General features: G+C 35.8%; 1 protein-coding gene and 1 non-coding gene across 2 annotated transcripts in view; both read left to right on the forward strand.

The window, feature by feature from the left end:
• Window positions 1-12555, forward strand: part of Pdzd8 (PDZ domain containing 8) — an 81208-nt gene that overhangs the window by 4096 nt on the left and 64557 nt on the right. The gene's annotated exons all lie outside the window — the stretch shown is intronic.
• Window positions 9493-9564, forward strand: Trnaa-agc (transfer RNA alanine (anticodon AGC)). The gene has a single exon. It is a non-coding gene; the product is annotated as a tRNA-Ala (tRNA).

Genomic DNA, 12555 nt, shown 5'->3' on the forward strand with positions numbered 1-12555 from the left:
TAATTGAAATGTCCTATCAGGACTGCCAGTTCCTGATATTTCACCTAGAGATGCTAAAGTAGTTCAAGTAGTTGCTTCCTAAGGATCTAGCTGATTAACACTTCATTTTACCTAACATATTTGGTTTATGAAATACTAACTTTTAAAAAAATCTATAGAAAATGTGGTTTCCAATTTATTGAAGTTAGGTGTTTCTTGATCCAGCCATGTTAGTGATAACTTTTGTTTTTTTTTTTCCCTTAAAATGTATACTAAAATGGTATGTTAAAGTAGTATTACTGAAAAAAATTAACCCCAAAATTCATCTTCAAGTGGGAAAGATTACTGGTGGTATTTTTTAGTATGTGTTGAGCCTGTCTTCATTGTGAAATCTGAGTATTAGTCCTGGAGTGAGGAGGGCTTTTGGGGGTTTTAGGAGTCACATATTTGGGATTCTTACTGATGCTTCTGTTTGTACAGTATTCTTTCCCTGCAGCTAGTATTGGTTGCATATTGGAAGGTCAGATTCAGTTTGTATATACTTGTTACATAGCCTGCACTGTTTTTGGATTTGATTTTTAATTGCTAACAGTAAAAAATGGAAGATTTCACAGGATTTGATTTTTTGACTTCTGTTAGGAAAAACTGAGGTATCTTGTACCAGGTCTGCATTCCTTACAGCTAGCAATAGGATGAGAAAGGATCTGTAGTAGCAGGTTGGAGCAGGGGAGGAGCCTGTAAGCTCCTGCAGGTAGTTTACAGTCCCTATGAACTTGCCTCATTTGACTACTGGTACTTGCCTAGCCTGGAGTTAGACCCTTATTGGAAGAGTAATAATGGGAAGATCTAATAGATAGGAAAGATAGATTTTTTTCTTTAAATTTTATTCATTTATTTATTCATTCTAATTATATGTGAAAGCAGAATGCATTTTGATTCATTGTATACAATTGCAGCACATCTTTTCATTTCTCTGGTTGTATATGATATAGGGTGGCACCATATGTACAGTTATACATGTACCTAGGGTAATGATATTTATCCCATTCCACCATCTTTCCATCCCCCATGCTTCCTCCCCTCCTCTCCTTCCCCTTTGCCCATTCATGGTTCCTCCATTTTTCCCATCACCCCCCCCCCCCATCCCATTATGGATCAGTATCCACTTCTCAGAGAGAACATTTGGCCTTTGGTGTTTTGGGATTGGCTTACTTTGGTTAGCATGATATTTTCCAACTCCATCCATTTACCTGCAAATGCCATAATTTTATTCTTTTAATGCTGAATAATATTCCATTGTGTATATATATCACAGTTTCTTTATCCATTCATCTATTGAAGGGCTTCTAGGTTGGTTCCACAATTTAGCTATTGTGATGTAAACATTGATGTGGCTGCATTACTATAATATGCTGATTTTAAGTCATTTGGGTATATACCAAGGAGTGGGAGAGCTGGGTCAAATGGTGGTTCCATTCCAGGTTTTCTAAGGAATCTCCATACTGCTTTCCAGATTAGCTTTACCAATTTGCAGTCCCACCAGCAATGTATGAGTGTGCCTATTCTGCTACATCCTTGCCAACACTTATTGTTGTTTGTATTCTAACCCCTCTTTAACTATCTTGGAACGGATTTTCATTGATTAATTTTATTTTAAAAGATACTGTTAGGGCTGGGGTGGTGGCTCAGTGGTAGAGTACTCGTCTAGCATGCATGAGGCACTGGGTTCGATCCTCGGCACCACATAAAAACAAACTCATGTATCCACCTAAAACTAAAGATACATACAGAAATAAATAATTTTTTTTAAAAAAGATGGTGTCTATATAATGCTGAATTTTAAAGACTTATTTCCGCCAGAAACTCAAAACAAAACAAAAAAATTCCTTGAAATATTTCCACTTTTCTGTCATGTCATTATAGCAAACAAATGGTGGCTGATTTTTGCTTGGATTTGGTGGATATTTTTCGTTAGTTTTTCATTAGTTAACTGTATAACTTTGATCTATAGAAAACATTTATTGACACTATACTTGAATTTAATGCATATGGAATACATTTTTGGAAAATTTGACTTTATAGTTTCTTCTAATGTTTTCTGAGCATGACTATTTTTGTCATAACTGATTATTTGTTCTTCTGAAAAACATTTTTGAAATGTATTCATGGAAATTTTCAAAATTCTTAGTGCCTAGAAGGCAAGAAAGAAAAAACTTTTCCTTAAGGGTTGAAGCAACTTTAAATTAATCGATATGCCATTAATTTCAGGTAACTGAATTTGGCCTGGTCTGTAAAGCTTCATAGTCTATAATATGGTTTGTATACAATGTATATCTTCCTTGGTCTTCTGAAATGAGGAACAATAATGTTTTTTCTTAATTTATAACTTTTCATTTTATTGATTATTTGAGGAAATGTGACTTTAGTAATCAGTGTTGTCTCAAAAACTTTTAAAGCAAATTCCTTGAAAGGTGACAAAACCATTTCTGAAGTTAATGTATTTATTTACTTTTTTTTAAATTATTTCATTGTGTGTGTGTGTGTGTGTGTGTGTGTGTGTGTGTGTAGAAAACTTTAAAAAGGTGTCTTAGAGTAGAATGAATTTTAAATCAGCTAATAAAATTCTTTAGTGAGGGAGCTGTGATTGTGGCTCAGCGGTAGAGTGCTCCCCTAGCACATGCAAGGCCCTGGGTTCCATCCTCAGCACCACATAAAAATAAAGAAGTAAAGAAATTGTCTAAACTAAAAAAAATAAATGTTTCAAAAAATTCTTTAGTGATATAGTCATCATAGTTTTACTTACTAATGTTGGTAGAAAATATAATAACTAACTTTTGATCCTTTGGTATATTAGAGACAACAGGCATTGTGTATGAATCTAGCTGTCCTGCAATAATAATGTGAGATAGTAGCTCATTTTAAATCTATTATGCTTTTTTCTTTTTTCTTTTTTTTTTTTTTACTGGGAATTGAACCCAAGGGCACTTCACCACTGAGCTTTCCCAGCCCTTTTTATTTTGAGACTGGGTCTCAACTAAATTGCCAAGGCTGGCCTCAAGAATTTACAATCCTCCTACTTAACCTCATCTATGAAGAAACAGTACATTAGGATTTAGTACTATGTGTAGTTTCAGACATCAATGGGTGGGGGGGGATTAGAGCTTATCCCTTGTAGGTAAGGGAAGACAACTTATAATGTATTGTGACTTAGTACATCTAAATATACTCTGTTTGGTGCTAATTTTACTTCTTACAAGTTGGATTTCCTTTGCTATTCTCATTTCTACAATGTTTTTCCCACAGAAAGCCAAAGTTTAGATGGAAAATAATTGATAAATCTTTGCTTTGGAAATTTGATTTACACACTGAGGAGAGAAGAGTAATTTTGAGGAGGATGTTAAGTTCTAACTAGTAATATGGGTATATTGGGTATCCCAGAAAGCCAGTTTGTTCCTGAAAAGAGCTAAACTAGACCATTAGCAGATTGAGTTGGAGGTGCATGCTTTATTAAACATTTAATATTGATTTACAGGTATTACTAACAATCTATTAGATGAGAAGGGTAATAAAATTAGTTTGCTACGTATGTGTATTTCAAGCACTGTGTGGGTTGACCATGTACTTGCCTCTCTCACTTATATGTAGGAAAGGTACAGTGTCTCATTTTTATAGATGTAGAAACTTCAAACTTAGAGGAGCTTAGTGGAGTTCTAAGTTCTAGGGAAAAAGTCCTAGACTCCCAAAGTCCATGCAGACTAGATCCCATCAGGCCTCAGTTAAGATGGCCTTTGTATGGTTTTAAAACTTTAAAGTTGTTTAAAAGGGTGTGACAGACTATATGCACCCACAAATTCTAAAATATTTACCATCTGGCCTTTTATTAAAAGGATTCCCTGATCTCTGCTGTTAAATTTTAAAAAAGCTAAAATGCTTAATAAAAATGAGGATATGTAGGGGTGTCACCATATATACCTCTAATCCTAGTGATGCAGGGGGCTGAGGCAGGAGGATCTGAAGTTTGAGGCCAACCGGTGCAACTTAGGGAATTGTGTTTGATTCCTAGTTCTGCAAAAAGAAAAAGAAAAAAAAAGAAAGAAAGAAAGAAAGAAAGAATTAATTTGTGCATATATATTGAAAGTTCTTCTTAATCTTTTCTGAAGGGTCATTGTTTTTTGGAAAGTTAATGAAAGCTGTGGATAATTTCTGCAGAAAAAAATACATAAACAGTTTTTTATTTAATTTCATAAAATTCATAGTCCCCTTGAAACCTGCCTAGGTTTCTTAGACTTCTGGTTGGAGAGTAACACAGCCAGGATCCAACTTTGTTGCCATAAATAGAACTAAAACTAACACCCTAAAATAAATATTCAAACTTCATAATCTTGCTTACCTTCTTAGAATATATACAGGATTGGTATGGCTCAGGCATTTCTAAACAAGTTGGAAGGGGATGTAATCCTCCAACTAGTTAGGAGTAACATGTCCTTCCCACCCCTCTTTTTCCTTCTTGATGAGCTTCCCTATTGTAGGCTGAGACACTCTAAATCAGTAGTCAATAAGAATATCTAACATTTCAAGTTAGAGATTTTTCTACTAACTACTGTGTTTAAAATTACAGACATAACATTTTCTTCCCATCACATTCTCCATTTTTTTAGAATAATTTACAAGATGATAAGAAGAGAATCTAGTACTATAGAAGTATTTTAACTTTTTTTGGATTGAGGCTGTAGAGAAATACTTAGGTTGACTCTTTGAATAGATAGAGCTTGGTAGTAACATGGACCTATTTCAGATATCAGCATTGTCCTGAACAATAGACCTTGAACAAAAGACATTTTTCATAGTCTCAGTTTCCTTAATTATAAAATAGAAATAAAGTTGTTTAATTGTAGGTAATTTCATATATGTGATAAATATTGAATAATTGTAGGTAATTTCATATATGTGATAACTATTGAATAAACATCTTTCATAACTAATCAGAAACATTTTTGTTGATTACCCTACACTTGTCAACATTTTGTAGAGATATATCAGGTATTTCCTAGGTGAAATATTAATTTTTTTCCCTTTCAAATGAGGGATAAACTCATTTTAAGAATTCAAGCAGATAGAAAATATGTAATATAAAAAATCTGTAATACATTTTCTTAAAGAAAACCATGAAATTTGAGAACTGTTCTTCCACTTAACATGTATTATAATTTGTTATTAATTTACAAAAACAGGATTGTACTCAGTATCAGTATTAGCATCTTGTTTCCCCACTCCCCTTATTGTATTTTGGGTTTTTTATATATACTTCTTTTGTTCTAATGGGTACATGGAATGATGTTGATCAGTTGTACCATAAGTTAACCACTACATTGTTGAGAGGGTTTATTTTTTTCTTTATTTGTTCCTTACTAAAATAAATAATGGTACCATAAACATCCTTCTATCCGTCTCTTTGGGTAGAGCTGGGTTTTTCTTGTTTTTTTTTTTTTTTTTTTTTGCATATGTTCAAACCTACCGAGTAGTTAAAACACTAGTAGTTAAAAATCACCTCTCCATTTTGTCTCCCTGATATACCCAGTGTTAAATTTGAGGTCTATACCTAACTGTCTTACACACTCACACAAGCCTCTTATATATTGAAGAGTACCTCACTCTTTCTTTCTTCTTTCCTTTCCATCCATCCCTCCCTTTGTGCTTAATATAAAATGGGAGTATAATATAAACATGATCCTGCAAATTGGCTTATAACGTGGGCATGTCTGTAGACAGTATATATGAATCCAACTTGTTCCTGATCATTCACTCTGCACAACATTCTTGCATATTCTCTCTAGCTAGACCTGTCTTCCTTCTCTTTCCTTCTTAATCTCTTCATGCTTACTGACATGCCTCTTAATCTTACTTTCTAAGAATAGGCCTTCACTTAATCTCACCAGAGGACCTTTGCTATTCTCATTTCTACAGTGTTTTTCCCACAGAAAGCCAAAGACTCATTCCATCATATTTCAGTTTACATTAAAATATCACCTTTAAATATCATAAAAAGAGGGTTAACCCTTTAAATACTGAGTTTTTTCCTGCACATACCTCTTACTAAAATATAATATATGAATACGTTTGTACAGAAACTGCCAAAATCCTAAATGATGAATTTTCACAAAGTGAAGTCAGCCATTTAACTGAAATAAGGTGATTTTGGATTTAGTCTTTCTCTTTCTAAAGAACATCTGTATTTTTGGATTTCTTAAACAGAATGAGTGGAACTTATTTTCCCCCCCTTAATGTTTAAAAGTTGTCATAGTAAACACAGGCTGATGACTGTAAGCCAATACTGTATTGAAGAAGAGTGCCTCTTCCCCTTCGTGCGTGCCTATAATTGAGATATCTGAGCTGTTCAACTTGCTGACTTTGAGATCTCTCCTGGTATCACACAGGTACCCATTTGTGCACGCACGCCTGCACACAAAAGCATAGATGTTATTGCAACCTTCTCTGACATTTTGGAAGACTGGGTTTTTAATTTCACATTTCTCAGAAAAGTTAGTGCTGTTAAACTGCAGTTTATACCTTCCCCTGGTCTAATATATAGAATAACAATAAAACTTGTTTTCATTAGTCTGATGCATTTTTGTGAAATCAGCAGGATGCTTTAGAACATATTTCTCTTTATTCTCCTAATCAGCACTTTGAGTATTTATGCCCATGAATTCTTCATGTATTATAAGGAGAATGGAGCTGATGAGATGGTGGGTGGGGTACTGAAATATCTGAGCTCTGATTTGCCTAACTGATAAAGTAGCTAGAAAATTTCCCACTCCCTGGCATAATTAGTTCTTGTTGCTATGTACTTTAAAAATGCTGTGATTTGCATGGTAAAAATAAGCTAATGGAGTTTATTCTTTTGTATTAAGAGCCTATTATGTTTACTTGGGTCTTTGGTAAGATATGTAGCAGTTAAACAGACATTTGTAACTTAAGTATGTTCTGGGATGGTGTTTCTTCTAGGATCAATTCTGTATTTTTTTTTTTTTTTTTGCTGTAAAATCTTAAGTAGCAATAATAAGGAGACCATTTCTGTATAGTAGCTGACTACAAGAATCTGTATTTTGAAAAATATCTCCTATTCTGTTCTTAGAAACAACATTTTGTGCAGACATCATTATCTACTAAATAGTTCATTGGATTTCTGTTGTACGCTTTTTTTTAACCTTTTCACTTAATAGTCTTTCATACTAGATTATATTAATTCACTAGTCTTCTTACCTTAATCCTTTGCCTATGCGAATTATTTACTTAATCATGCAAGTAATAATTCAAAGCTTATAGTTCTCTGCAACATGCTTTGGCCTAAGTAAGCCATTCTAATGTAGCTAATTTCAGTTGTTTTGATAATTATTTTTATAATGCACTGAAAATCTTATTTTGTTCCCACCATTATAGTAAGTATAATATTATTTTCTGTAAAATTTAGGTCAGGTGATATCTCTTTCAATATTTGGAAAGATGTATTAGTTAGTTAGTTCTCAGTATTTACTTAACATTGTAGATTTTATTTAGAACCAGAATGTCAAACTCTTGACATGGAAGAATTTAACTGAATGTAAAGTATGAATTCTTCTGTGTACCAATTCTGGTGTGGTAGGTTATACAAATTGAATTTAGTTTGGCTATTTTAACATTAATAAAATGTTAAGAGAAAATTCCTGATAGCCTTAGTCTGTAATAAAGCCCATAAGTACAGTATACCTAAGTTATATTCTATATTGAAATAAATTTCTTGTGTGAAATAATAAAGTAAATTATCTATAATTTTTAGTACTACAGAGTAGAATTTGGACTCAGTAATTATGAGAATCATGACAGTCAATAAGAATTTATTGAACTAGATTCAGTGATAAGAATTGTTGAAGCTTACAAAATATCTATGTTCTTAAAATTTGTCTTAAAAGTAACGCGGCCTGTTGCCTTCAAAAAGTAGAATTAGAAGATAAGGAATCTATTTCTGTAATTACTATTGATTTGTTGGTTTAAGTTATTATTTTTGAGACCAAATGAAATAGAATCTAAAATTTTTAAAGAGAACACAATTATGCAAAATTAATGGCATTAAGGTGGCATTGTTTAATACTCTTCTATTATTTCTGCAGGCTGCCTCTTATCCTACCATAAGTCTAATGTAGAGCTGCCTCTCAACTATGTAGATAAGAATTACCATTTTCATTTAATAAGTTCAAACTTGAGTGAAATAATTATAAACTGAGATGAAGAAATACAATCATACTTTTGAAGATGTTTTGCTTTTACTTGGCTAGGGAGAAATTGGGGAAAAGCTGACAATTATAACCTTGAAGTATTAAATTTGTCATCATTTCTTTTGCTGTTTCTTACTTCATATCTGAAACAGAGTTTTTTGTTTTTGTTTTTGTCTTAATTCATTTGACTGGTTTAAGATAACTAGACTTTTGTATTATATAATTGTTTATGCCTTTATTATAGTAGTGAGGTAATAATTTTACCTTAAGATGTTTTTTGTCCCTCAATTCAGAAAAAAATCATTTTATTCAATAAATGTTCAATACGATCTTTGCCTATTCTACAGTATACTGAAGAAAGAACTAGTGCTGAAAGGGAATAAAGCAAAATAGTCATCTTTTTAAGGTTTTGTTTTGTTTTGTTTTTAATCAAGTAGGAGAAATAGTGAACTTAAGGTAATGAGTTTGTGGCTTAAACTTTTTTAAAAAGAATTGTGGGGGCTGGAGTTGTGGCTCAGTGGTGGAGTGCTTGCCTGGCATGTGTGAGGCATGGATTCAATCCTCAGCATCACATAGAAATAAATAAATAAAATGAAGGTATTGTGTCCATATACAACCAAAAATAATTTTAAAAAACGAATTGCCACAATTAAGAGTTATTACAGTCTAACTAAATGGTTTTCTATGTGTTATTGGGGCATCCTTTTGAATCTCCAATCTTTCCCAAGATGGACCTACCAAATCAAAACAATTCCCATAGTAATTTGAGAATGTTTCTGCCTTTAGCACTCTCATTCTCTCATAAGTATATTAATAGTGTTTTCCAGAGTTATGTGTGATGATTCATCGCCCTATTAATGAAATGTAAGCTTGTACATTCTTATGTTATAAACACCATCATTTTAAATATCTGATATGGGAAATATTTATGAATATAATTCACATAAGTATTGGTCCTTTGGGGTCCTCAATAATTTAAATTTGTATTGGGGTGTTGAGAACCAAATGTTTGAGAACCACTAGTCTACTTATTTTTTGCCACATATAAAGGAACTATCTCAATTACTTCACTTTATCAGTTATCTTTAGTAAATATTAGACACAATACTATTTTTAATTGCTGTCTGGTATTGCTTGTCCATCTTGGTACACAGGGTTGATAGATCTGTTTCAGTTTTGACTGTACCATTTATTACATGATCATGTACAGGACACTTGGCCTTTTTCATTCTTATTTTCCTCATGTGTAAAAGTATGGGCCGGGGATGTAGCTCAGTGGTAGGGCACTTGCCTAGCATGCATAAGGCCCTGGGTTCAATCCCCAGCACCACCACCCCTAACACACACACAAAATAATTATATGTATATAATATCATATGTTGTTACGAGTCATGGGAATAAACTGTGTATGTGAAGTATTGTGTAATTTGCATAAGTGCTAGAAATATATGAAGTAGTAATTTTGATCCTAGATAATGGTAAAGGACTCTTTTTGGGTTTTGGTGAACCTCAAAGGATATTAGTTTTGACAGATCTGGTCAAGAGAATGACTTGGGTTCCCTGAGCAACTCATCTCACTTGATACCTTATCTCTCCGGCGCATAAGATATCAGTTGACATTGATTCACCTTTGAGTCACCAGCTATTTAAGTTCTTTTATGAGAGACCAGCAAGCCTCTATTATTACTCTTTTGTTCCTTGAATAGGTAAAACCACTTAAGAAAATTGGAGACATTTTAGATCTTGATTATTATTATGCAGAATTGAAAAAAATAAGCATTATTAGAGAGAGGGTATAGGAACAAGGTGGAAACTTTGGGGTTGTTGGGGTTTTTTTGTGATAGTATTTGTTATTCTTGTTCATAGTTTCATAACTATTCAAGAGTACTTTTTTCTTTGTAGAACTACAGAAATTAAAATCCTTTCCCCATGTGAATAGAGTTGGTCAGCAATAGAACACACCAAGGAATTCCATAAACAATTCTGCATGGGTTTCTTTAATATATTCTTAATATGTTGAGTTTAATATAATCATATTTATAAAACTTAATGACACAGAAGTAGAAGGGTGATACCTAAAATAGGGAGGCATATTAGCTATTGTTAATTGTTCTTTTGCAATTACAAGTTGATAATATCACAGAACACACACTTTTTAAAAAATGAACTAGCATAGGGACTGAAATCATGGCCATGTGGTGGGTGAAGTCAGAGGAAGACAAATACCATGAGTTTGAACCTCACGCATGGTGAATGCTGAGTCCTGAAGTAGTTCCTTGTGAATTGGGAGCAGTTTGTTCCCTGATGATTCTGTAGGAAACCAGCCTTAATATAAATAAATAGAAAGTTGATAGACAGTATTTCTGGAGCATTTCACTGTGCCAAATGCTTTATGAGAAATTTTCTCGTCTGATCTTTACAATAACTACTCAAAACTAGGTTCTGTAATTATCTTACTTTACAGATGAAGAAACTTGGGTTTTAAAGCTGAAGTAACTTGCCCAGGATCTCAGAGCTAGTAAGGATTAGAGCCAAAATTGAAGACTAACTATTGACTCTAAAGCCTGTGTGCTTAACAGCACTATTTTAAACTGCCTTGTCAAGAAAAAGCAGAGATCCCCAAGATGGCCGTGAATAGAGTGCATCACACCCCGTGTACCACGCCACTGCGCGGGTGAATAATGAGTTAGAACGACAAAAAACTATCTTGTTAGGAACTTACAGCAAAATGGGGGTGCACCGAAACCTAGAGGAAGGATTTCCAGCACTGAGGTCCGGTAATTGAGTCTCATACATGAGCAAACTGTGCGACCGGAGATCCAGGCTGACTGATCCGCGCGGCCCACCCCGCGGCTACAGATGGCAGGGAAACGCCGAGAAGCGACCAGCAAGCAGGGAGATTGCTGCAGATTCTGTGGAATCCTGCCACCTGAGCATTCATTGGAGCCCTGGGCTGAGTTTGGGATTTCAGACGGAGAAGGAAACGGGACAGTTCTGTCCCCCACAACGGAAACTCCACCAAGAAAACCAGTGGCCACCATCTTGGAGAGCTGAAGTAACCACCGCCACTCTCCGACAGATTGCAACAATAAAACAAGTGCGTGTTACTCAGCTCATCTCCCATACAGTGGGGAATTCCAATAAAATCTCTCCTAGGCTCTCCGGGGGAGGGATTATCAGAGCAAGCCTGCATAAAGATGCGGGGAAAACTAGAGACACCCGACCTTCAACTCCCCCTCCCATCAGTGGGGAAAACAAAACCTGTATTGCCAGCGTGGGGGGGGGGGCAAGCGGAAAAATCAAAACAATAGAGTGCCGGGGGGATTCTCAATAGCCACCCTCCACACCCAACAAACGGCAGGCCCAGAGTACAGTTTGAACTGCCGAGAGGCATCACTTGGGAAATCTGGTCTAGCAGGAGAAACAGGGGACTAGAGGCCAAGCCCTCGTGACTGGGCGGCTGGAGAACCACCCGCCGGTGAAACTCCACCCACCGCCCGCACGACTGGGCGGCTGGAGTTGCCCCCCCCCCCCCCGCCGGCAACCGACCACACCACACGACTGGGTGGCTGGAGTCGCCCCCCACCGGCGACCAACCGCTAGAGATTGGCAGCACGCCCGCCTGCAACAGCCAGCCCATTGCCCCTGCGATTGGGCGGCTAGAGATCGCCCTCCCACCAGTGACAGCCGGCCCATTGCCCCTGCAACTGAGCAGCTGGAAACTGCACGCCCGCTGGCGACCAATCGCCCACCGGCTGCCAGCACAACTGGGCGGCTGGAGACCGCCCGACCGCCGGTGTCCAGGAGCTGAAACCAACCAGAGACAGTCCAGTCCCACCCCTCCATTCGGACACCCCAGTAAGGAGCCTGGGGCCCGCCATAGCAGAGAGGTGACATCACTGGGAGCTCAGCCATCGGAATTCCTTTGCAGTGGAATCCACTTTAGCAAGCATAGTCTACCAACACAAAGGAGAGACAACAGAGATATAAAAAACCAAAACAAATTTATAGAAGAGAGCAGAAACACAGCAATCAAACACAGCAATCAAATAGAGCTGGAAAGTTGCGTGAGCATCATGAAAAAACAAGGGAAAAAAGGAGTACAAACAATGCAGGACAACTTAATTCTATAGGAGGACCTAGAAGCATCAGAAACAGGGATAGGGAAAGAACTCAAGACATACCTAACTCAGATGGAAAGGAATATTAGAGAAGACATGAAACAGCAAGTCCAAGCAATAAAAATATATTTTGAAAATGAATTAAACAAACAATTTAAATGGCAAAGAACGAGCTTTACCAGGAGATAGAGATCTTAAAAAAA

Source organism: Ictidomys tridecemlineatus, chromosome 1 (assembly GCF_052094955.1).
Source record: "Ictidomys tridecemlineatus isolate mIctTri1 chromosome 1, mIctTri1.hap1, whole genome shotgun sequence".
Classification (NCBI taxonomy): Eukaryota; Metazoa; Chordata; class Mammalia; order Rodentia; family Sciuridae; genus Ictidomys; species Ictidomys tridecemlineatus.